This window comes from Malaya genurostris, chromosome 3, assembly GCF_030247185.1.
Source record: "Malaya genurostris strain Urasoe2022 chromosome 3, Malgen_1.1, whole genome shotgun sequence".
Lineage (NCBI taxonomy): Eukaryota > Metazoa > Arthropoda > Insecta > Diptera > Culicidae > Malaya > Malaya genurostris.
In genome coordinates this window covers 64,938,097-64,960,989 of record NC_080572.1, presented here as the reverse complement: position 1 = coordinate 64,960,989, position 22,893 = coordinate 64,938,097, and the positions used below count along the sequence as shown (strand labels likewise).

The 22,893-nt window shown below is 38.3% G+C and overlaps 1 protein-coding gene across 3 annotated transcripts in view; it reads right to left on the bottom strand.

The window, feature by feature from the left end:
* LOC131436594 (SLIT-ROBO Rho GTPase-activating protein 1-like) overlaps positions 1 to 22,893 on the bottom strand; it is a 315,841-nt gene that overhangs the window by 291,933 nt on the left and 1,015 nt on the right. The window contains exon 2 of one of the 3 annotated variants that reach the window (XM_058605408.1): positions 14,217 to 14,738. The exons of the other annotated variants lie outside the window; for them this stretch is intronic. The gene's annotated coding sequence lies outside the window, so the exon portion shown is untranslated. The remainder of the gene's footprint in view (positions 1 to 14,216; positions 14,739 to 22,893) is intronic. 3 annotated transcript variants of the gene reach the window in all.

Here is a 22,893-nt window from a genome sequence, read left to right as displayed (position 1 = left end):
TTTATAAACAAATTTTCAAACCAGTCATGCTTTATGCAGTACCAATTTGGTCAAGTTGTTGTTTCACCAGGAAGAAAACGCTTCAAAGGATTCAGAATAAAATTCTCAAAATGAGTTTGAAGCGTCCTCCCTGGTTTAGTACAAAAGAGTTACAGAGACTCACCAATATAGAACCATTAGATGTAATGCCACATAATATTATAAGCAAATTCCGACAAAAAATGATCCTCAATTGAATCGATTCGGTCTCTGTAGTAGTTAGTAAGTTAGTATATAAGTTCCTTTTTCCTTTTTTTAGTGGCTTGACAAATTAAATTACAATTGGTAAAATTGCCCTACATAATAGAACCGAATAATGTCTAGTACACATTACAGTTTTGAGCTTCGCGCGAATATGGAGCGTCATACACACACCTATTATACCGATAGTCCAAACAATTGCAGTCGACAGTGCCATTCGCAGACGTTCTTGCAAAGCTTTGCCAAATACGCGTATGGTACACAATGTTAATTGACTGCGTTGGTCAAGTGTAGATAACACCACCGACGAACGGCACTCCGAAACACGCGTCGCCATTTCCTTCCGCATCGCATCTTGAGGAAGAAGAATCGGCAGAGGTGAGCCAATGAGTGACAGTTGGGATTGTCCGGTTGTCTAGCAACCTGATACTGTTGTAGGACGGGAATAGACGATGGTGCAATGCATCACTACTATCGGACGGTTGACGGTTATTTGGTTCTTCCTGTCGGTTTCGTTACGTTTCGACATTAGCAGGTTTAGGTTTGTTCGTTTTCTTTTTCGGATTCGCTATCTCTGGGTGGGAGTTTCACCGGTTTACCGATACTAAAATAGACCACTTGGCACAAGTGAAGGATATTGATAATACGGTGTTTCATCGTGGGTTGCCAAATAAATGTACACTGCAGAAAATAGTGCATTGAACTATGCGCACGTCACTCTAGTTCGATCTATGGTGAACTGATACTTTTTCTTGTTCAATTTACAGGTGATTGAACTCTATCGCTTTGCGTCAATATCCTTCGACATTCTAGTGATCTATGGTAACAAAGGTGGTGCCACTACCTCAATCTTTTCTATTTCCTGTTCAACAAATCGGAAAAAAACCCTGTTGAACACATTCCGGTTCACATGCCAAATCGCACTGTTTTCAAATCAACAATCAACTAACGGAGCTCTTATGCCAGTCAACTGTTTTGTAGTGGAAAAATTGACCCGCATGTTGAACCAACTACGAATCGGAAGGTGACCAATATTGCATCGTTTGTGCGGTGCGGTGCCATGAGGAGTCTCACAATCCGGTTCTTCGCATTTTCTTGTGAGTTGCATGGGGGCTGTTTTATTGTAAGTAGGTCTTGATTCAACTTCCCATCGAAGGAAACACCGGCTGTTATGATAACTGTTTCTATCGCGCCTACCATTTTATGAGTATAATAAAATAGTGCATGTTTATTAACAGATCGGCTGAAAAGTTCGTATCGTTTCTATGAGAGGGCGCCACTAGAATTAAATCCAAACCATTTTCAGTTAGTACCAACCTTCAAAAGATACGTGTATAAATTTGACAGCTGTCTGATTATTAGTTTGTGAGATATTGCATTTTGAGTGAAGCTACTTTTGTTATTGTGAAAAAAATGGAAAAAAAGGAATTTCATGTGTTGATGAAACACTACTTTTTGATGAAAAAAAGTGCCGCCGATACCAAAAAATGGCTTGATGAGTGTTATCCAGACTCTGCACCGGGCGAAGCAACAATTCGTAAGTGGTTTGCAAAATTTCGTACTGGTCATGTGAGCACCGAAGACGATGAACGCAGTGGACGTCCAAAAGAGGCTGTTACCGATGAAAACGTGAAAAAAATCCACAACATGATTTTCAATGACCGTAAAGTGAAGTTGATCGAGATAGCTGACACCCTAAAGATATCAAAGGAACGTGTTGGACATATTATTCACGAATATTTGGATATGAGAAAGCTTTGTGCAAAATGGGTGACGCGTGAGCTCACAATCGATCTGCAACAACAACGAATTGATGATTCTGAGCAGTGTTTGGAGCTGTTATATCGAAATAAAACCGATTTTTTCATCGATATATAACAATGGACGAAACATGGCTCCATCACTTCACTCCGGAGTCCAATCGACAGTCAGCTGAGTGGACTGCACGCGATGAACCGAACCCAAAGCGTGGAAAGACTCAACAATCGGCCGGTAAGGTTATGGCGTCTGTATTTTGGGATTCGCATGGTATAATTTTCATCGACTACCTTGAAAAGGGAAAAACCATCAACAGTGACTATTATATAGAGCGTTTCAAAAAACGGCCTCATTTGAAGAAGAAAAAAGTTTTGTTTCATCAAGACAATGCACCGTGTCACAAGTCGATGAGAACCATGCTGAAATTGAACGAATTGGGCTTCGAATTGCTCCCTCATCCACCGTATTCTCCAGATTTGGCCCCCAGTGACTTTTTCCTGTTCTCAGACCTCAAGAGAATGCTCGCTGGTAAAAAATTTAGAAGCGATGAAGAGGTAATCGCTGAAATTGAGGCCTATTTTGAGGCAAAGGACAAATCGGACTACAAAAATGGTATCGAAAAGTTGGAAGATCGCTATAATCGCTGTATCGCCTCTGATGGCAATTATGTTGAATAATAAAAACGAATTTTGGCAAAAAAATGTGTGTTTCTATTAAACGATACGAACTTTTCAGCCGAACTGTTAAGTCGTAAACTGGTTTAGAAAGAATTTCTCTTCCGAATACGATTTATGTTGACCAGGAGCAATTCCATACGGAATCGAAGGTCGATTTTTACGTGAATATGTCTTACTTTACTATGTCCCAAAGCCTTTTCAAAACTCACACTATACAAGAATGGGCAGAATTTGATCGTAGACAACTCTTGTTGTATTGAAGCAGCAACAATTTTTTTTCTCCATACTAGCGGAAATATTTTAAGCAATTTATGACAAAATTTTCTATAGTATGAGGTGAGTCCGATCGATTTGATATCTTCTGCAGTGTCTCGAGTAATTATAAGGACTATGTACAAAATTCAGCACTGTTGGAAATCGCTTATTTTTATTTTAAAATTACACTCAAGGTTCAAATATCTCTAAAAACGTATTTTTTATTTTTTTATTTACGGTATGTTTTAGCTGAGGTTCAAAGTAAAATACTGTCAATTTTTTTGAATGGATAAATAGTATTTGAAAAAGTAACATATTTTCCAGATAATTAAATGTTTTGAAAATCATGAAATTTTAAAAAAATAATTTTTCAACTTAATTTCATCAGGTTTCGCGAGATACGGCGGTTTAAAAACTATTTCGGGAAAAATTTATTTTTGTTACGACTGTGGATAATCTTTAAATCTTCTTGAAACTGTAGATAAATTGTTAAGCGAAACCTAGTATTCATTATACCTTATGATCAAAAACGAACCGGAATTTTCATTTTAAAATTCCCGCGCTTGTCCAATCGGTAAACTTTTATTATCTCAACGTTGGCAACACTTTTATACACATTCTGTCAAATTTTGACGCATATCGTACGATTAGTTTTTGTTTGGCGTCTATACAAAGAAGTTGAAAAATTTTCAAGGGGCGATTTTTATAATGGATAAAAATTTAGAACAACGGCTCGCCTTCGAAGCGCCATTCGGTCGATTGTTGTGCGGTTTCGACGTCATATTCATAGATCCACACCTCATCACCAGTTATGATGCATTCGATGAATGTGGGGTCACTATCTGCGTTGGAAATCATCTCTTTCGCCACATCAACACGACGCTGTTTTTGAATGAAATTCAGCTTTTTTGGCACAGGCCGAGAAGCGACGCGTTTCAAACCCAAAACATCAGTTAGAATGTGTTCGGCTGATCCATAAGAGATGCCCAACAACACAACAATCTCTCTAATCGGTACAGAACGATTTTGCAACACGATTTGCTTCGCCGATTCAATGTTTTCATCAGTAACAGATGTTGTTGGGCGGCCAGGGATCTCATCATGATCCAAGCTTGTACGACCACCTTTGAAGCGTTTATACCACTCGTATGCCTGTGTTTTTCCTAGACACGATTCACCAAAGGCCTTTTCTAACATTTTCAACGTTTCGGAACACTTAAATCCATTTGCAACACAAAATTTGATGCACGCACGTTGTTCTAAATTTTCATCCATTATAAAAATCGCCGCACGAAAATTTTTCAGCTTCTTTGTATAGACGCCAAACAAAAACTTATCGTACAATATGCGTCAAAATTTGACAGAATGTGTATAAAAGTGTTGCAAACGTTGAGAGAATAAAAGTTTACCGATTGGACAAGCGCGGGAATTTTAAAATGAAAATTCCGGTTCTTTTTTGATCATAAGGTATGATGGCTTCCATTCTATGATGGTATTTTTCTATTAGTAAGTACAAAATATATGAGAAAGCTTTATATATTTTCCGTAAAGAATCAGAAAATATGTTTCCCAGTTTTCTGATATAAACATACCTGTTATTTTTTTAGGGTAAGCCTGTTATTATATTTTTTCTGATATTACAAAAATGTACAGGTACCCATTTTTGTAAAGGGTGATTTTGTTGCTGGTATCCTGTCATTAATAAACTTGTTCAGTTTGGTCTATAATTTAATCATGAATCGACTTACGAACGAACGAATAACGCTTGCCAATTATTGAAATTCACTATCAAAATTCATGCACGGTTGAGAGGTTAAGAGATCCACTTTTTTATCGAAAAATTGTACTCAGCGAGCTCATTTCTGGTTGAATGGATACGTCAACAAGCAAAATTGCCGCATCTGGAGTGAAGACCAGCTAGAAGCCTTGCAAGAGCTACCAATGCATCCCAACAAAGTCTCTGTTTGGTGTGGATTATGGGCCGGTGGCATCATCGGGCCGTACTTCTTCAAAAGCTACGATGGGCGGAACGTTACTGTGAATGGCGAGCGCCACCGTGTGATTATCGATGATTTTTTGTTTTGCCCAAAATGGAAGAATTGGACATGCCTGACATGTGGTTTCTATAGGGATTGCGAAAACGTGTTTTCTAAAAAGTGTTCAAAAAATTGCCGAAATTTCCCGCAAAGTAATATTGCCGAATTAGTTGAACTAGGATTTGTTGAAAAAAAAATCTGTTTAACAAAAAATTTAAAGTTGCTATTCATGTCGTTTTGAGTTGAACAAACGAACTGCTATATCTAGTGACATTTTATACCAAGAAAATATGTTCCAAGTTTGAAAAGAAACGGTTCAGTAGATTTTGCAGGATCGTGTTCACGGACTTCAAAAAATTGGTTTTCAGAAAAACGCGTTGAAATTTTTTTTCTCAAAACATATTTTGACACTTTTGTTCCGATTGATTTGAAATTTTGACACATATTTTTGAAATGTTAAATAACAAGAAAATATATTCAAAAAACCATTTTCCGAAACTGTTTGTGATGCCGTACGAGGAACAATACAACGCATGGCTACAAGGCCAAATCTTGTTAAGGAACGTGTACATCCCATTGAAAATGTAAAGGAACTTTTCGATTGGACTCAAAAGCGAAAGGAGAAACAACTAACACGAATTTCCTATGCAACTAGATTAGAGTATGAAAAAACCGAGCCACATCTTAATGAACAATATTCAAAAGCAATTGCATTCATTCCAGTTTCTGTAGATACAAAAGAAATTTGACGATTTTCAAATTGTAATGTTAGTATAGAATTGTAGATATTTTTGAACAAATCTTCAATAAATGCAACTCTCGAATATTGCATAACAACTTAGAATAGAATCCTTACGGGCAAAATAAGTTTTTTTTCTAATAAACTCAAATAGTCATCTGAAAATCGTCAGAAAAATAAAAATTTCCTGAATTTTTTTTATACCATTGTATCTTGAGAACGGTAGCATATAGAAAATTTTGATGAACATCTTTTTTTTTATTAGAAATTTAGCGTTCTTTCAGTTTTGTTGAAAATTTAAAAAAAATTCATGGTTTTCAAAAATTGACATCTTTTTCGAATACTATTTCTCCATTCGAAAAATTTTACAGTTTTTTTTTAAATTCAGCTACAACATATAAAAAAACATCAAAAATACGTTTTTTGAGATATTTGATTTTTAAGCGTAACTTTTAAAATAAACCAACAAAACTTTTTCAATTGTGTCAATTTTTTTTACATAGTCCTTAAAATAACCTAAAACATTGAAGAAGATATCAAATCGTTTTGCCTTCCTTATACAGAAAGGTTATGCAATCACTGTGAAACCCGACTTTTTAACTGAGACCCGGAGGGCCGAATGTCATACCACTCGACTCAGCTCGACGAACTGAACAAATGTCTCTCTCTCTCTCTCTCTCTCTCTCTCTCTCTCTCTCTCTCTCTTGAATTTTACCCGAATTGCACTCCCGGTTCGGGAGTAACGTGGTAAAATGTGCAAATGATCGCTCAACCGATTCTCTTCAACAAAGATTCAAATTAAAGGTCTTGTAGTCCCATAGGTTGCTATTAAATTTCAACTGGATCCAACTTTCGGTTCGAGAGTTACGGGATAACATGCGCAAAATAAATTAAAAATGTGGAATCGATTTTCTCAGAGACCTCTCATCTAATTTTCACAAGCGGAGATTCAAATGAAAGGTCTTTCAATCCCATATAATTCCACCAAATTTCATCCGGATACGACTTCCGGTTCCAGAATTACAAACTGATCGTGATCGTGTAATCCAAACCGTAAATCACTCCAATTTCTTAGAAGCGGAAGAACCGATTTTTACAAACTCAGATTCAAATGAAAGGTCTTGTAGTCCCAAAACCAAATTCCTGAATATTATTTGAATCCGATATCCGGTTCCGGAAATGACATTGGATAGTCTACCTTGGGTACGCAAGGAATTTATTAGTTGAGATCTGACATCACGATACTCCACGCATGTCCAAACAACATGGTCAATATCGCGGTAACCTTCGCCACAAGCACAATGATTAGTCTCGGAAAGTCCAATTCGAAGAAGATGTGCATCTAACGTGTAGTGATTGGACATGAGTCTGGACATCACACGAATGAAATCTCTACTCACATCCAATCCCCTGAACCATGCCTTTGTCGATATTTTAGGAATAATTGAGTGCATCCACCGACCCAGATCATCTTTATCCCAAGAAGCTTGCCAGCTGGCAAGTGTTCTTTGGCGAGACGCGCTATAGAATTCATTGAAAGCAATTGGTCTCTCATAAATTTCACCCTCAATAGCACCACGTTTGGCTAAAATATCGACTCTTTCATACCCTGGAATGGAGCAATGAGCCGGGACCCAAACTATTGTGATTTGATAATTATTATTCAATATGACGTTCAGGCACTGTTTTATTTTGCCCAAGAAAAAAGGTTCGTTTTTGCCAGCAGCCTTTGAGCGAATGGCTTCAATTGCACTCAGACTATCTGTGAAAAGAAAATAATGGTTTGGAGATAATGTGACGATTATACTCAAACTATAATGAACTGCTGCTAACTCTGCTATATAAACAGATGCAGGTTCTTGAAGCCTAAAGGAGACCGAAACATTATTGTTGAACATACCAAACCCTGTCGCTTCTTCAATTCGCGATCCGTCCGTGTAAAACATTTTCTCAGAGTCGATATGCCTGAATTTACTTGTAAATATTTTTGGGATTTCCAACGAGCGTAGGTGTTCCGAAATTCCACGCACTTCGCGCTGCATGGATGTGTCGAAAAATAAAGTTGAGTCAGGGACATTTAGGAGGCTGACACGGATAGGAATATATCTTGAAGGGTTGATTTCCTGTGACATATGGTTAAAATATACAGTCATGAATCTTGTTTGAGATTGGAGCTCAACTAGCCTTTCGAAGTTATTAATAACTAGGGGATTCAGTACCTCGCATCTTATTAGCAGTCGCGACGAAAGCTCCCAAAAACGATCCTTCAATGGAAGAACTCCCGCCAGAACTTCAAGACTCATTGTATGTGTCGAATGCATGCAGTCTAAAGCAATTCGCAAACAACGATATTGAATTCGCTCTAATTTGATAATATGAGAGTTTGCAGCGGAACGAAAGCAAACGCATCCATATTCCATCACTGAAAGTATCGTTGTCTGATACAATTTTATTAGATCTTCCGGATGAGCACCCCACCAAGATCCGGTTATTGTTCGAAGAAAATTTACTCTTTGTTGGCATTTTGTTATCAGAAACCTAATGTGTCCTCCCCACGTGCATTTAGAATCAAACCACACCCCGAGGTATTTGAAAGTCAAAACCTGTTGGATCATTCTTCCCATCATATGAAGCTGAAGCTGCGCGGGATCATGCTTTCTTGAAAAGACGACCAGCTCTGTTTTCTCCGCAGAGAATTCGATACCCAGATGGACAGCCCAAACGGACAAGTTATCTAAGGTATCTTGCAATGGTTTTTGCAGATCAATAGCTTTGGGTCCAGTAACTGAAACTACGCCATCATCTGCCAATTGTCTTAGTGTACATGGGGATACTAGACAGCTGTCAATGTCATTCACGTAAAAATTATAGAGGAGCGGACTGAGGCAAGAGCCTTGCGGTAGACCCATGTAGCTAATTCTGAATGTTACCAAATCGCCATGTGAAAAATGCATGCGTTTCTCTGGCAAAAGGTTGTGCAAATAATTATTTATAACCGCTGGGAGTCCATGTTGGTGAAGCTTGTCTGAAAGAACATCAATGGAAACTGAATCAAATGCTCCTTTAATGTCTAAAAATACAGATGCCATTTGTTGCTTTTGAGCGAAGGCAATTTGGATGTCAGACGAAAGTAATGCAAGGCAATCATTCGTCCCTTCATTTCTACGGAAGCCAAACTGAGTATCTGACAACAAACCGTTCGTCTCGACCCAAGTGTCGAGACGTCGTAGAATAATTTTTTCGAACAATTTTCTGATGCAGGACAACATCGCAATGGGTCTATATGAGTTGTGATTGGAAGCTGGTTTCCCCGGCTTTTGAATGGCGATAACTTTCACTTGCCTCCAGTCAGGTGGAACAATATTTTGCTCAAGAAGCTTGTTGAACAATTCCAACAAACGTCTTTTTGCGAGGTCGGGCAGATTCTTCACCAAGTTGAATTTAATTCTGTCCAACCCAGGAGCGTTATTGTTACAAGACATGAGTGCTATTGAAAATTCCATCATTGAAAAGGGGCTATCAATGGAACCATTATTTGAAAAAGATTCCCTAATAATGCTATGCGTAGGAACAGAATCTGGACAAACTTTCCTCGCAAAATCAAATATCCATCGGTTCGAGTATTCCTCACTCTCATTTCCTACGTTACGATTCCTCATTCGTCTGGCCGTATTCCAAAGAGTGCTCATTGAGGTTTCTCTTGACAAACCTTCGACAAAATGTCTCCAATAGCTACATTTCTTGGCCCGAAGTATGCTCTTGTACTTGGTTTCTAAAGTCAAGAATTTTTCAAAATTCTGAGGAGTTCCTCCTCCTCGTTTTAAAAACGTCTTGAAGGCATTTTGTTTCGCGTGCTTAGCATCTGAGCACTCTTTGTCCCACCAAGGGTTTGGAGGCCTTCTGTTAGACGATGGACCAAGAAATCGTTTGGTTTGGGCTTGTTCTGCGGCCTCCAGAATCGCACAAACGAGGAAGTCATATTCTTCAAGTGGGGGGAGCTCTTCCATTGAAGTTAAGGCACTTGAAATATTACTTTGGTATTTAATCCAGTCAATATTTTTTGTCAAATCATATGGAATATTAACTGAATTAGCAATGCCTTTGTTACTGCTAATTGAGATGATGATTGGTAAATGATCGCTACCGTGTAAATAAGGAAATACTTTCCAGGTGCAATCTAGTCGAATTGAAGTCGAGCAAAGAGATAAATCTAATGCACTTGGACGTGCAGGAGGTCTTGGGATCCGTGTCATGCTACCCATATTTAGTACCGTCATGCTAAAATTGTCGCAAATATTATATATTAAGGATGATCTGCTATCATTGTAAACGGAACCCCACATCATTCCGTGCGAATTGAAATCTCCTAAAATCAAACGTGGAGCAGGAAGGGCTTCGACAATTTCATTAAGCTGTCGTTGTCCAACTTGAGCTCTTGGAGGAATATATACTGAAGCAATGCAAATGTACTTTCCTTTAATGTTTATTTGACAAGCAACAATTTCTATACTAGAAGTCGAAGGAATATTTAATCTATAAAAGGAATAACATTTCTTAATTCCTAAAAGCACTCCACCATACGGAGAGTCTCTATCGAGACGTATAATGTTAAAGTCATTAAAATTTAAGGCTATGTTTGATGTAAGCCATGTTTCGCACAAAGTAAAGACATCACATTTTTGACTATGCAACAAAACTTTAAATGAATCAAGTTTTGGCATGATGCTTCGACAATTCCACTGCAGAACAGTGATTGAATCATTTGCGGCGGATGATAAATTGTCCATCAAATGATACAAAACCTGAAAGAACTGGCCATTGAGCTGATAACTGTTTCAAAAAAGTTCTAGCTATTGGAAGGAATGCCGTTATGATAGTCTTTAGAGGTTCAGAAATATTGAATGCTGCGAAAATCCATTCTACAATTTCCGAAAACTTAAGTAATCCTGTTGGTGAATGTGAAACGGAGCCCACTGGATTATTGTCTTTTCTTGAGCTAGTTTCTGGATTGGTTTGTGAATTTGACAAACCAGGAGGCACAGTTTTTGGTTTTAAATTTGGCTTTTTAGCTTTAACACGGGGATCTTTTTTTTGAAGATGTAATTTTAGGTGTCTTTTTAGGTATTTTGTGGTTTGTTAATCTCCTCTTAACAGACCCTTGAGGAGTGACAAACGAGGTATCTTCACTATTTCCGTCGGAGTCAGATTCCTCTGGCTCCATAAGATTTGAAAAACCGTTTTCGGTTTCCAAGGGGGAGACATGTATGACCGTTTTAAGCATTTCTGCATATGTGCGCTTAGACCGTGCTTTTAAAGAAAGCTTCATTTTGTCTTTACGCAACTTAAATGCAGCGCATACTGAAAGATCATCATGAGGTCTCTCCCCACAATAAACACATTTTTCAACATCTTTATCGCAAAGATTATCCTTATGAGGCCCTTGACATTTGATACATTTGGACTTATTACTACAGTAAGTAGCTGTATGCCCGAATTTTTTACAGTTCGTGCAATTCATAACATGCGGTACGAAAAGCCGAACAGGAAGACGAATTTTATCGATATAGACATGGCTAGGCAACGCAGATCCGGCAAATGTTACACGAAACGAATCTGAGGGACGATACGACTTTTTTCCATCGACAATAGATGCTGAGTACAATTGCTTGCACTCGAGTATCTTAACTCCCTCAAGCATGGAGTTTTTAAAACGACCAACTCCATTTTTAAGTAAATCATCGGCCGTCAGACTTGCTTCAGTCACAACACCGTCAATTTCCACCTCCTTCGATGGAATGTAAACTCGATATTCAACAGAAAATAATTTACAGGTTACAATTTCGTTCGCCTGTTTCAAGTCATTGACAACAACTCGAATTTTATCTCTATTAACTTTACATATTTCTTTAACTTCAGAGAAATGTGAAGTCAAATCCTTGGTAATTTGCATCAAATTTAATTTTTTTCTTTTTTTCGAAGATAGACTATCCATGGCCCAGTGGTACCCTGTGGATAATGTTTAGCCCTCGGAGTATTTAAACTCTTACTAGTATCCGGAATCGGATTCGGATGATCTTCCATGAGATCATCCATTACATTAAATTTTTTTGTAAATTAATAATACCAAAATAAAAACTTATGTTTAGTAAAATTTCAGATATAAGAAATAAAAAATAAATTAAATTAAATCTACCTTGTAGCTGATGTCTCTGTTCCTTTATCGTGAAGAACGACGTGAAGCTCTTTCAACGATTTCCAATTGGCAGTCTTCTGCTGTTTCCAATTGGCAGTCTTCTGTCGTTTACTGCTATCTCAGTTGCTCTGCCGTCGTTGTGAACACCACTGCACTTGTTGTGCTGCCTGTACCTGACCCCAGGTACAGTGCTTTTGCTCTTGGTGGCGATCAAATGCGATGCTTGCAGTGTAGCACCTCGCGATATATGCCGTCTCTTTTGATCCTACGCAGCGTACAAATTCTGGTACCTGGTAGATCAGCACTGGGTTGCTTTAGCACCTTTGTGCCTTTGCACCCCTTCGTCTTCGCACCTTTATGCGATGGCACCTCTGTGACTCGTCACTTCTATGCTCTCGCACCTCTGTGTTTCTACACCTCTGTGCGTATGAACGGGATGGCCTTCGTTGCTAGCTTTCCAGTCGGGAAACGCCCCGAATATTGCGTTTGCTATGGGCAGTTTAACTACCTGAAGCTTAGAATTGTCTCGGTAGCAGCCGTTAACTCACGAGCCAGTACAATCGAAACACAACCTTTTCGCTTGAATGGTTTTTACTGAATCAAAAAGGACAGACTTGTTGAAGCTGCTTTCAAATTGTTTTGATGTTTTTCGCATTTGTTACGATACATCCATATTTGAATTTCTAAACCCATATGTTGAAATGCAGTAAACTTTTAGTGGAAAGTGTATTTATTCAGAATTTGAGCGCATTTGAAGCGATTGTGCGTAATAATGTTTTTACGTGGAACATAGCCAGCAAATAAACAATTGATGAAAATAAAAAAAATGGTGTTATAATTAAATATTCAAGTATCTCAAGGACAGCTACTTTTAGAAGAATATCATGGATAACATGAACAAAATTATTGCCTTTAACCTGTAGAATTATTTTCACACACACACACACACACACACACACACACACACACACACACACACACACACACACACACACACACACACACACACACACACACACACACACACACACACACACACACACACAGAGAGAGAGAGAGACATTTTCCGATCTCGTCGAACTGAGCCGAATGGTATATAACACTATGGGTCTTCGAGCCTCCGTTCGAAAGTTGTTTTTTCCAGCAATTCTAATACCTTTCTATAGAGAAAGGCAAAAACAAATTTCAACAGCTTTCATTCTTTCACATATTCCTTATAAATACCTAAAACATTGCAGACGATCAAATTCGATCAGACACATCGTTGCTGGGATATATATTATTGAAAGTTTTCAATGGATTTATTCTTAGCCCCTTCTCAAAAGTAGGGCTAAAGTTGAAATGGCAAACTGATGATGCAAATTGTTCCGTTTGGCCATAACTAATATTTATGCAAAACATGAGCCAAATCAAAAAATACAAAAAGAAAATTTCCGGAACTTAATTCGACATTTGCAGTGGAATAGCTCCATTTCCACACTGAACGACCGAAATCAGCATTTTGGCGAAAAAATTAGTTGATTTTCTGATTTTAATGAGTTATTTTTTGAGACAACTGAAACAAATCTTACTGTTACTAATTTAAATTTTTGAATTCTCATTTCCTTAATAATAATAAAATATTAGTTGAAATGGCTATTTTTGTTTAGTTGAATTCATCAATTGAACGTGCTGTCATTTCTTAGCTAAGACACACTCCATTTCCATTCCACTAATTTTTTAATTGAATTAGAAAAATATAATTTTGCTTTCAACCTACGTGAATGGATGAATTGGCTTCTGCAATCCGCAGCTATATGGCGTCCTGTCACCGAAAAAACGGTAACAGCATAATGGATATAACACGTAACAAATGCGAAAAACATCAAACCAATTTGCAAGCAGCTTCAGCTTTTAGCTTTTTAATTGATTGTTTTGCTTTGGCACTTCTCATAAGTTTTTGTCTAAGAAGCTTGTTAATAAAACCAATTTCATTTTTGTTTTCTTTGTGCTGTCATTCAGTAATGATGGTGATAGATAAATAGAGTCAAATTTTCTGAGTTTTATCACAAAATTAGTTGTCAGTGAGAATTTCGCGTTGGATTGAAATATTGCTGGTTTGTGTCCAGGATATTCGCCAACTAAACACATTCTCTAAAAACAAGAGTTTTTTCAGCAAAGTAAATTCTGAATTTCAACTAATGTAATATTTATTTTGGAAATTTTGTTGTTACAAATCAACTAATTCAAAAGCAGTAAACAGTAGAATTAGGCGCACAGCTAATTTCGATCGTTCCGTAGTAATAATCCAACAACGAATTTCAAGCAAACAAACCTACCCAAACTCAAGCTCCCGTACATCTGCAGTTTTTTTCTATCGGATTTCGATTTCGAAACTCCAGCACGATTAGTTGCCATTTGTGTTGATCTGCATTCCGATTCTAACACATCGCAGCACTTTCGGTAAACCCTTAGTCGTATACACGACGCCGTTAGGTGTGCGAAAAATTTGCGCTCAACGCTTTTTTTTTCTTTATTGTTGTTTACTGGCTCCCACTGTAGGGAAGGTGGGAATTTGTTATTTAAAAGGCCACTATCGGAGTCTACACACTCGTCGCCCGGTTGTTTGTTTATACTACACACTTGTTTTCCTTACTTCACACGTTCTCACACACCGACGCAAACATTTTTCACACTGCAGGAAGATATTTTTAGCAGAGCACATCTAAAAACAGCACCCCGATAATAAATTACTATTTAGCATAATTCATTGCTTCGTACTATTTTCCACACTTTCCACACGTTTGACTCATCTTGGCAGGCCATCCGGTTGAAATGAAAATACTCAGCGCATACTTTAACTAGAATAATACGGACAAAAAAAAGTTGTAGTTAGATAGTTGTATTTCCCACAAGCTTCACATTCAGAAACAACAATCTCTTCGCGACAGAACGATCGACTAAGAAGGTAGGTTCATGTACGACTAATCCACCGGTGTGACTGCTCAGTTCAGCTACTTGCACAACATTAACGCGCAAGAAGAGAAAAAAGAGAGAATTAACCCTGAGAGAAAAGTTCAATTAAGGGTTTAGGTAAATTTAGGTAACTAAACTAATTATCCAAGAGTGGTTTACATCTGGGAAAAATTTTGATCTGATTTCGATGTATTTGCAACTACATAATCGAAAACACAAAATTAAAGTACAATTCATAGAAGCATTAGCAACGCCTTCTGTGGAGAGAAAAATGAAACTGAATCATGCTTAGAATTTTCATATTACGTCATTAATTTCGGACGTGATCACGTTGGAATTCACCTGCCTGAAGGCCGATCGGGACGTCCCGTTGGTGCAGAACTGGCAACGTGTTCTTTAATTACGAGTTCTCAGTAAACAGTTCCGTGGCAGTTGGGGTATAATTATATTCCATTCCCATGACAGCTTAAATCTCCTATCGACATAGCAGCAAGCTACATTTTATACGTGGGATGCTAACCCCAAAAAATATCTTCAATTTCAAGCCGTTCAGAATGTTGGAATAATGTCGATGAAACGTGAATAATGAAAGAGATTGGGCATTTTGTCGTGAATACGACTTACTATAAGGCGCCTTTTTTTAAATTTACCCTGCACAAAAATGAGTAGAGCTTAATCGTAAAAATCTTGTGTATTTGACGCAGCAACATATTTGTTTGTCCATGTCATCGAAAATACGGTCAGCTAATTATGATAAAATTAGCAGTAACTCAAAATTGAAGTTTTCTAAAATGTTTTACATGAACAAACATTAAGATTAAATTCAAAACGAATAATCACACAAAGCATATCGTGCAAAACCGGTACATAAAAATACGGAATATTTCCATTGGTTGAATGCAGTGGGCTTACGACATGTTTTGTTCGCTAGCAAAACTAGCACTAGTAATATTCAAACAAGATCTTTTTTATATGGAGTTAGAACTGGCTTGTAAAATGTTTACTAAAAATATCTAGTTTGCGAAGTGCATATCTTATAACTATATAAGTGAATAAAATTGTACCATTTATATTTTATATTTTTGTCTGTACAATCACTGTGAAAACCAACTTTTGAACCGAGGCCGGAGGGTCGAATGTCGTATACCATTCGAATCAGCTCGACGAACTGAGCAAATATCTGTGTGTATGTGATAAATAATGTCACTCGATTTTCTCAGATTCAAACGAAAGGTCTTACGTATAGTCCGGAATTACAAGGCAATATATGCAAATCTATGAGAAAATGCGCACTCAATTTTCTCAGAAATTTCTTACCCGATTTTTACAAACTAAGATGCAAATGAAGGTCTGAAATCCTTTAAAAAGCAGGGCTTGCAAATTGAAGCAACGAATATGAACAAAAGGGTTTCACTATCTGTGCACACATTCGTATGTCAGGTAGAATTCACAGCGCAACCCAAGCCAGGAGAGCTGCTTCGTTCGTTCATTAGTTCATGAATATGCCCGCTTGCTGAGACCTATGCTTCATGAGGTTAGCATTTGATGAATGGTTCTCATATTGTAGATGCCTATGAGGAAACTAGATTCATAACTTTTAGTTCCGATGAATATTAATTTAAAGAACATTGCTTTTAGTGTTTCTAGGATATATACACAGCGTAAACTGCCAAGAAACAAATTGATCGTTTTGAAAATGGGCTCAAATGCAAAATTTCTGCTATAAAATGTTTGAAGTATGTTTGAAATGTGATCAAATTTGGTCTTTAAATGCGAACATTATGTTAAAAATGATTTCTGTAAACCTACACTTTTAAAATAAACCGTAAACATTGCCTATATGACGTTTCTTCGCGTCTTGTAGCACGCCGTGAAGCAAGGCCTTCTTTCTCGTACAATACTAACGAGAGCGAACCCTTCATTTCATTACATTGTCATGGATTGCTTAGTTCATGTGTTTACTGGTTTACTGGTAAATTCATCTAGTTGGTAGACCTTGTTAGTCAGTCGAGTAGATTTATATCTACTTTGAGACTACTAGTCCCCGGTTTCCGCTTCCTAACGTACCGGCAATAGTGAAGAAAAGCTTCAAAACTATCAAACTGTCTTACAAAATTATACAAAACCGGTACGTGCTGGTACGGAAGAAGAAAACACCACCGCCTAGCACACAGCTTGATTTGTACAATTCTGTATAGCGTGCAGGGTTGCCACATTTAAATCTATATGAAATTGACATAACTGTTCACAAATTTAAAAGGTTATGGTAGTTTGAACCTATAGAAAGTTTTTGATTTTATTCGAGTTTGAAAAAAAGTCTTGGCAGAATCTTTTAGTTATGTTTTTGAAAATATAAGTAACATGAGAAAGGCATCATTGCACCACTAGGTGGATTAAAAAAGTCACTAAATTTCTGTTTGAGCTGTTAGTAGAATGTTCTCACTAATAGTACTGTTGTTGTACCGTTGAATTCCACTATATCACGTCATTACACTCTCACAAAGTCACTATTTTCACAGTCACTTTTTTTCCGAAAGTGTATCAAACGTTATAATACAGATACGTATTTCGGAATGCTATTTGCATCCTTCTTCAGTGTATCGGTTTTATAAGTATATTATTACTTATAAAACCGATACACTGAAGAAGGATTCAAATAGCATTCCGAAATACGCATCTGTATTATAACGTTTGATACACTTTCGGAAAAATAGTGACTGTGAAAATAGTGACTTTGTTAGAGTGTAATGACGTGATATAGTGGAATTCAACGGTACAACAACAGTACTATAAGGATTAAAAAAGGTTTTTTGCCTTTCTCATATAAAAAGATCACTGTGAAAACCGACTTTTTAACCGAGGCCCGGAGGGCCGAATGTCATATACCATTCGACTCAGCTCGACGAACTGAGAAAATGTGTGTGTGTGTGTTTTTTTTTACAAGGTGAAATGCATTAACGCACGGAGTGTGGGACTCTCCACAGGACTACCCAACTGTTGATTGGAACTACCCACTAAAACACCTTGGATCTCCAACCCTACCTCCCCGGCACCACCGCTAGGTATTACTTCGGGGTGGAAGGCTATTGGTGCTCACAGCACCCTTTTCAGATTTATGCAGAATGGGGATCAGCATCCTGCTCTCGAGGGATCGACCAGTTGGATGACGAGGTCGGTCCAGTGATGCCGGTTGGATGGTAACTTCCGGTTCACGGGCGCCTCGACGACCAAAAACTGATGCTACGTCGCGGAACTACTCGACTAGTCTCCGCCAAAAGATCTAGTCTACATCGACGAAGGGTTCCCCGACGAGGGAGGTCCTCCCGAACCGACGCTTACGGTACACGTCTACGACCCGACCGAAAAGATGCCTAAGTCGATCCTATGATTCCGGTTGGAGTATGACTTCCGGTTCACTGGCGCTCAGACAATCCTAACGTTACTACGACAAAGGATCCAGACTACTCCGACGGAGAGTTCCCCGGCGAAGGAGATTCTCCCGACACCGATTCCTCTCTTACACCACACGAGACAGCCGATGGAGTGCCGAGGTCGATTCTGCGATTCCGGTTGGAGCATGACTTTCGGTTCGCTGGCGCCTCGACGACTCGAATCGGTGTTGTGGCGACTACTCGACTAGCCCCCGCCGAAGGATCTAGCCTACATCGGCGGAGAGTTCCCCGACGAAGAAGGCTCCCCCGAAACCGACGCTTTCGATACCCGTCGACGCCCGACCGAGAGGATGCCTGGGTCGATCCAGTGATTCCGGTTGGAGGATAGCTTCCGGTTCACTGGCGCCCCGACGATCCTAACAGTTTTACGTACTACTCATCTAGTCCCCGACGAAGGATCTACTTTTTTTAGCTACTCCGATGAAGAGATCCCCGGCGAAGGAAGTTCTCCCGAACCGACGTTTATTCGCTGATCCTTCTTGAGCCTACTACGGTTGCACGCGACTAGCGGTCGCGGCTGCCTGTTGTTGCTCCGCACTCCATTTCCGCTGCAATATGCCCGCAATTTGGGATGCCGCGGTCGCACTGCGTTCCAGTTCTCTGTGTGTGTGTGTGTGTGTGTGTGTGTGTGTGTGTGTGTGTGTATGTGTGTGTGTGTTTGTTTGTTTGTTTGTATGTATGTAACAAAAATAAGCACTCAGTTTTCTCAGAGATGGCTGAACCGATATTCACAAACTAGGATTCAAATGAAAGGTCTTATAAAGCTTGCTTCAAATAGAATTGGAACAAAGACAATTGCTTGTATTTCAGTTATTTATTATTGAATTCAAGATCTTTTTTTATACAAATTTTGCGTTTTCTTCATACGTTTAAGAAAAAATACGGATAAAATTATTCGTCACGGTTTCGAAGGAATTCCCGAATTTTTCCTGTAACATGACTCATTATGCGGCGCACACCTTCTTCGTCCATCGTTTTAGCTATCTTATTCCACCAGGTCGTCATCTGATTGATGTCTTTGATCCCTTTCTCTGCATACCATTCTTGAACGACTTAGCTGTAATGACAGCTTGTCAAATCTGGTCAAAACATTACGGGATGGTCGTGGGATCGAATGAACGGCAAAATTCGTTTTTGGAGACACTCTTTTTGGTATAGTTCCGATGTCATTGTCTTATTTGTAACGAAAACTTTCGTTTTTTGCCACAGCTGCAAATGTCCTGCCAAATCATAAATTTTCTTGCAAATTTGTCGGCAAAAACAAATTTAAATTTGGCTGGAACATCCTCCCGAGCCGTTGCCAAGTAAAATTTTTGACCTGGGATGTCAGCCTTGACATAGGTTTCATCGTCCATCAGAAGACACCCGTCGAACTTGGTCACCACCTGGTCATATAGTTTCCGAGCACGCATTTTGACCACACTATTCTATTTTATGGTCCGATTTGGCTGTTTACTAGCTCGATACGACTTGATTCCTTCTCGGAGTCGAGTTCTCCTCACGGGGCAGCACCGAATTTTCTGGCCAAATCACGGTCCGACAGATCACGATTCCTCTTAATCGTCTTCAAAATCTTACCACGTAGTTTCCGGTCGACAGTTCCATTCCGATGATTGGCTTGAGGCTTCCGAATCGTCGTCAATGTTTCCTTACACCGTTTGATAACGCGCCATACGGTATTTTTGGGTAATTTCAGCTGTTTAGCTAGCCTAGATGCAGACCACAATGGATTTTCCAAATAACTGTGCACGATTTTTTCTCTTCTTTCGGCTTCCATGTTGATTGTTTACAAAGTACTGTCCATTTACGGAATGTCAAAAATCATACGTGAAGCTGACAAAATACCCGACACGTGGGCGCCAAGAACTTCCAAATCCGTCCACCAGGAGCGCCACAATATGAGCAAAAGTTTGTTCCAATTCTAAATGAAGCAAGCTTTAGTTTCCGAAAAATTTCTAGAACATTTTATCCAGATCTGACTTCCGGTTCCGGAACTAAAGCATGATAAGTTTAAAATTACTGATTTCATTAGTATTTTTTCACGAACGATGGTCAAAAACAGGTACAAATCTCATAAAACTGTCTGATACATACTTTTAGTTTGCAGAGCTTGTTAGTTTGTGGACATAAAAGAAAAAATCGGCACTACTGGACTCCCCTTTTCCCGTTTCGGTAGCACCGAAAGTGGTGAAGAAAAACTTAAAAAAAGAACTCACTTCGATTTCTCTGTGATGCTTGAACCGATTTTTACATATCTTGATTTGAATTAAAGCTCATACTATCTTTAAAGCTACTGTGAAATTTCATCCGAATCCGACTTCCGGTTCCGCAGTTACAGGGCGATGAGTGTCAAAGTTTTCAAATCGCCATACAGAATGACAATATGTGCCACACCGAAAGAAGAAGAAAACACAAAACAAACGATGCGTGCTTTGTTCTATTTCGTACACGCTATGAAGAAAACGAAACGGTTACGGATGTCTGCTGTTAGTGTGTAATATTGGTAAAAGACGGTGGTGCGATTGATAAAAATTATAGCTATTTTATGATCAGTACGACCGAAAGAATAAACGAATGTCAATGAATTAAAATTTATTTGAAAAAAATATGAAATTTTCTCATCCGGTAGTGCAGTAATACCGAGCCGGTCGTGTAATGATGTCAATAATAATAAAAAAGTAATAATCCTACTACATGTTTTAGGCTGCTGATTCATACTGTTTAGCTTGAATTACATATGCAGAAGTAACAGAAACGCAGGTTCGCTTCGTTTGTTAGATTTAGTTAATTGATTTAATCCAAATAGAGCATGAGATAGTAAGTCTAGACAAAACTGTTCCAATTTTTAAGTCATATTTGTTGCTGGCAAATAAAACCAACTTCGGCTATACCGGTCATCTGAATCCGGTTTTGGAAGAATTGGAAATAATGATTAAAACTGCAAGAGTCTCACTCACTTTCCTTCAAGATGGGCAAATCGATTTTCACAAACTTATAGGCTCAAAGGAAAAGTCTTACAGTTTCATACGGAATTCCTCGATTTGTTGTGTATACTGCTTCCGGTTCCGAAACTACAGAATAAACAGGTTTTGTAGAGTTTGTTAGATTAAGTCCGAACAAACTTTCCTATTTCTTTTCAATGAACAGTTGTTTTTGCGAATTCCACGGTAATATTTTTATGTTATGAGTAATATGAGAAAGGCATCATTACAACACCATTAGGTGGATTAAAAAAGGTTTTTTTTCTCTAAAATTCGGTTTGTGGATATTCTTTCAAATCGAAATGCCATTAATATTTTCGAGACAGGTTTGACAAGTTATTGAAATTATTGTCGTGTGTTCCGCCTTATAATTGTACTGTTAGAATTAGGCAAGTGACGCATTGAATCTTTGCAAAACTCACACAATCAATGAACTAGTACGTGCGATTATCGATATTTGAAACTATGGAAAAAGCATGTTGTTATCTGACATTACCTACCCGCCTTTTTTCAAATTTAAATCTGTCGATAAGACTTTGAAAATTGCATATTCAATGTCATCATAATCGGTGATGTCTCGTACACAACCCTGTACTTTTTTCACATACCAAATGCCCCGAAATTTACATACTAGTGATAATTTCAATGCTTTAAATGTTATGATAATTATGTGAGAAACGGGAAACGTGAAAAACCGTCAAAAAAAATTGACGACTGAAAACCAATTGACTAAGGCACAACCAACAATTTGTGACCACTGATGTCCCGGGTTGGCGGTTCAATGCATAGTCTTACAAGCCAGTTGTCGTATGTTCGAGCCCCGACCTGTAAGGATTCTTAGTGTCAGTAGGATCCATAGTACTAGCCATGCAATGATTCTGTACACTAAGAATTGGCTGCGAAGTCTGTTGAAACAGAAAGGCCAAATTCCACAAAAGGAATGTAATGCCAAGACTTTGCTTTGAGAGCCATGGTAAGCGTGCGTAAGATGTAAAAATGGGTACCACATGAATTGAACGAAAAACAGCAATAAACTCGTCGAACAATTTTCGAAATGCTACTGCAAAGGTACAAAATCATGGCTGCAACAGATCTTGGCTGACGATAAAGACATGGCGACGTAGGGGAAAGTATTATAAAACATCCCTGCTGGCCTAAAAGGCCCTCCTTCTTCCTTTTTTAAGCATTCAAAGGCTTCTAAACAAAAGTTTTATCACTAACAGCCTCTTCTTGTAGGATCTTTCTGCTATACAAATATGGCAGTTGCAATTTTCAGGGAAATATGAAAAAACTGAATATATCATTAGGCAGCTTTTCGAGGTAAGGTTCTGCTTCGATTAGACAAGCATTTCACCCGTATAAATAGCCTAACGGTCGGTTACTACTTAGTAACTAACTTTTAGTAGTGCTTATATCGCTATTTACGGTATAAACATGCAGTGAAACAAAGCCATTTCTTTGATATACTAATTTTCTTGAAACAGTCACTTTACGGACATTATTCCCCATCCTCGATTCAACAGTATGCTTCAATTTAAAATATTTCTTTTATAGATTTATAACGAATTATTCAAACAAAATTTAGCGTTAGGAGGATCGAAAATGTT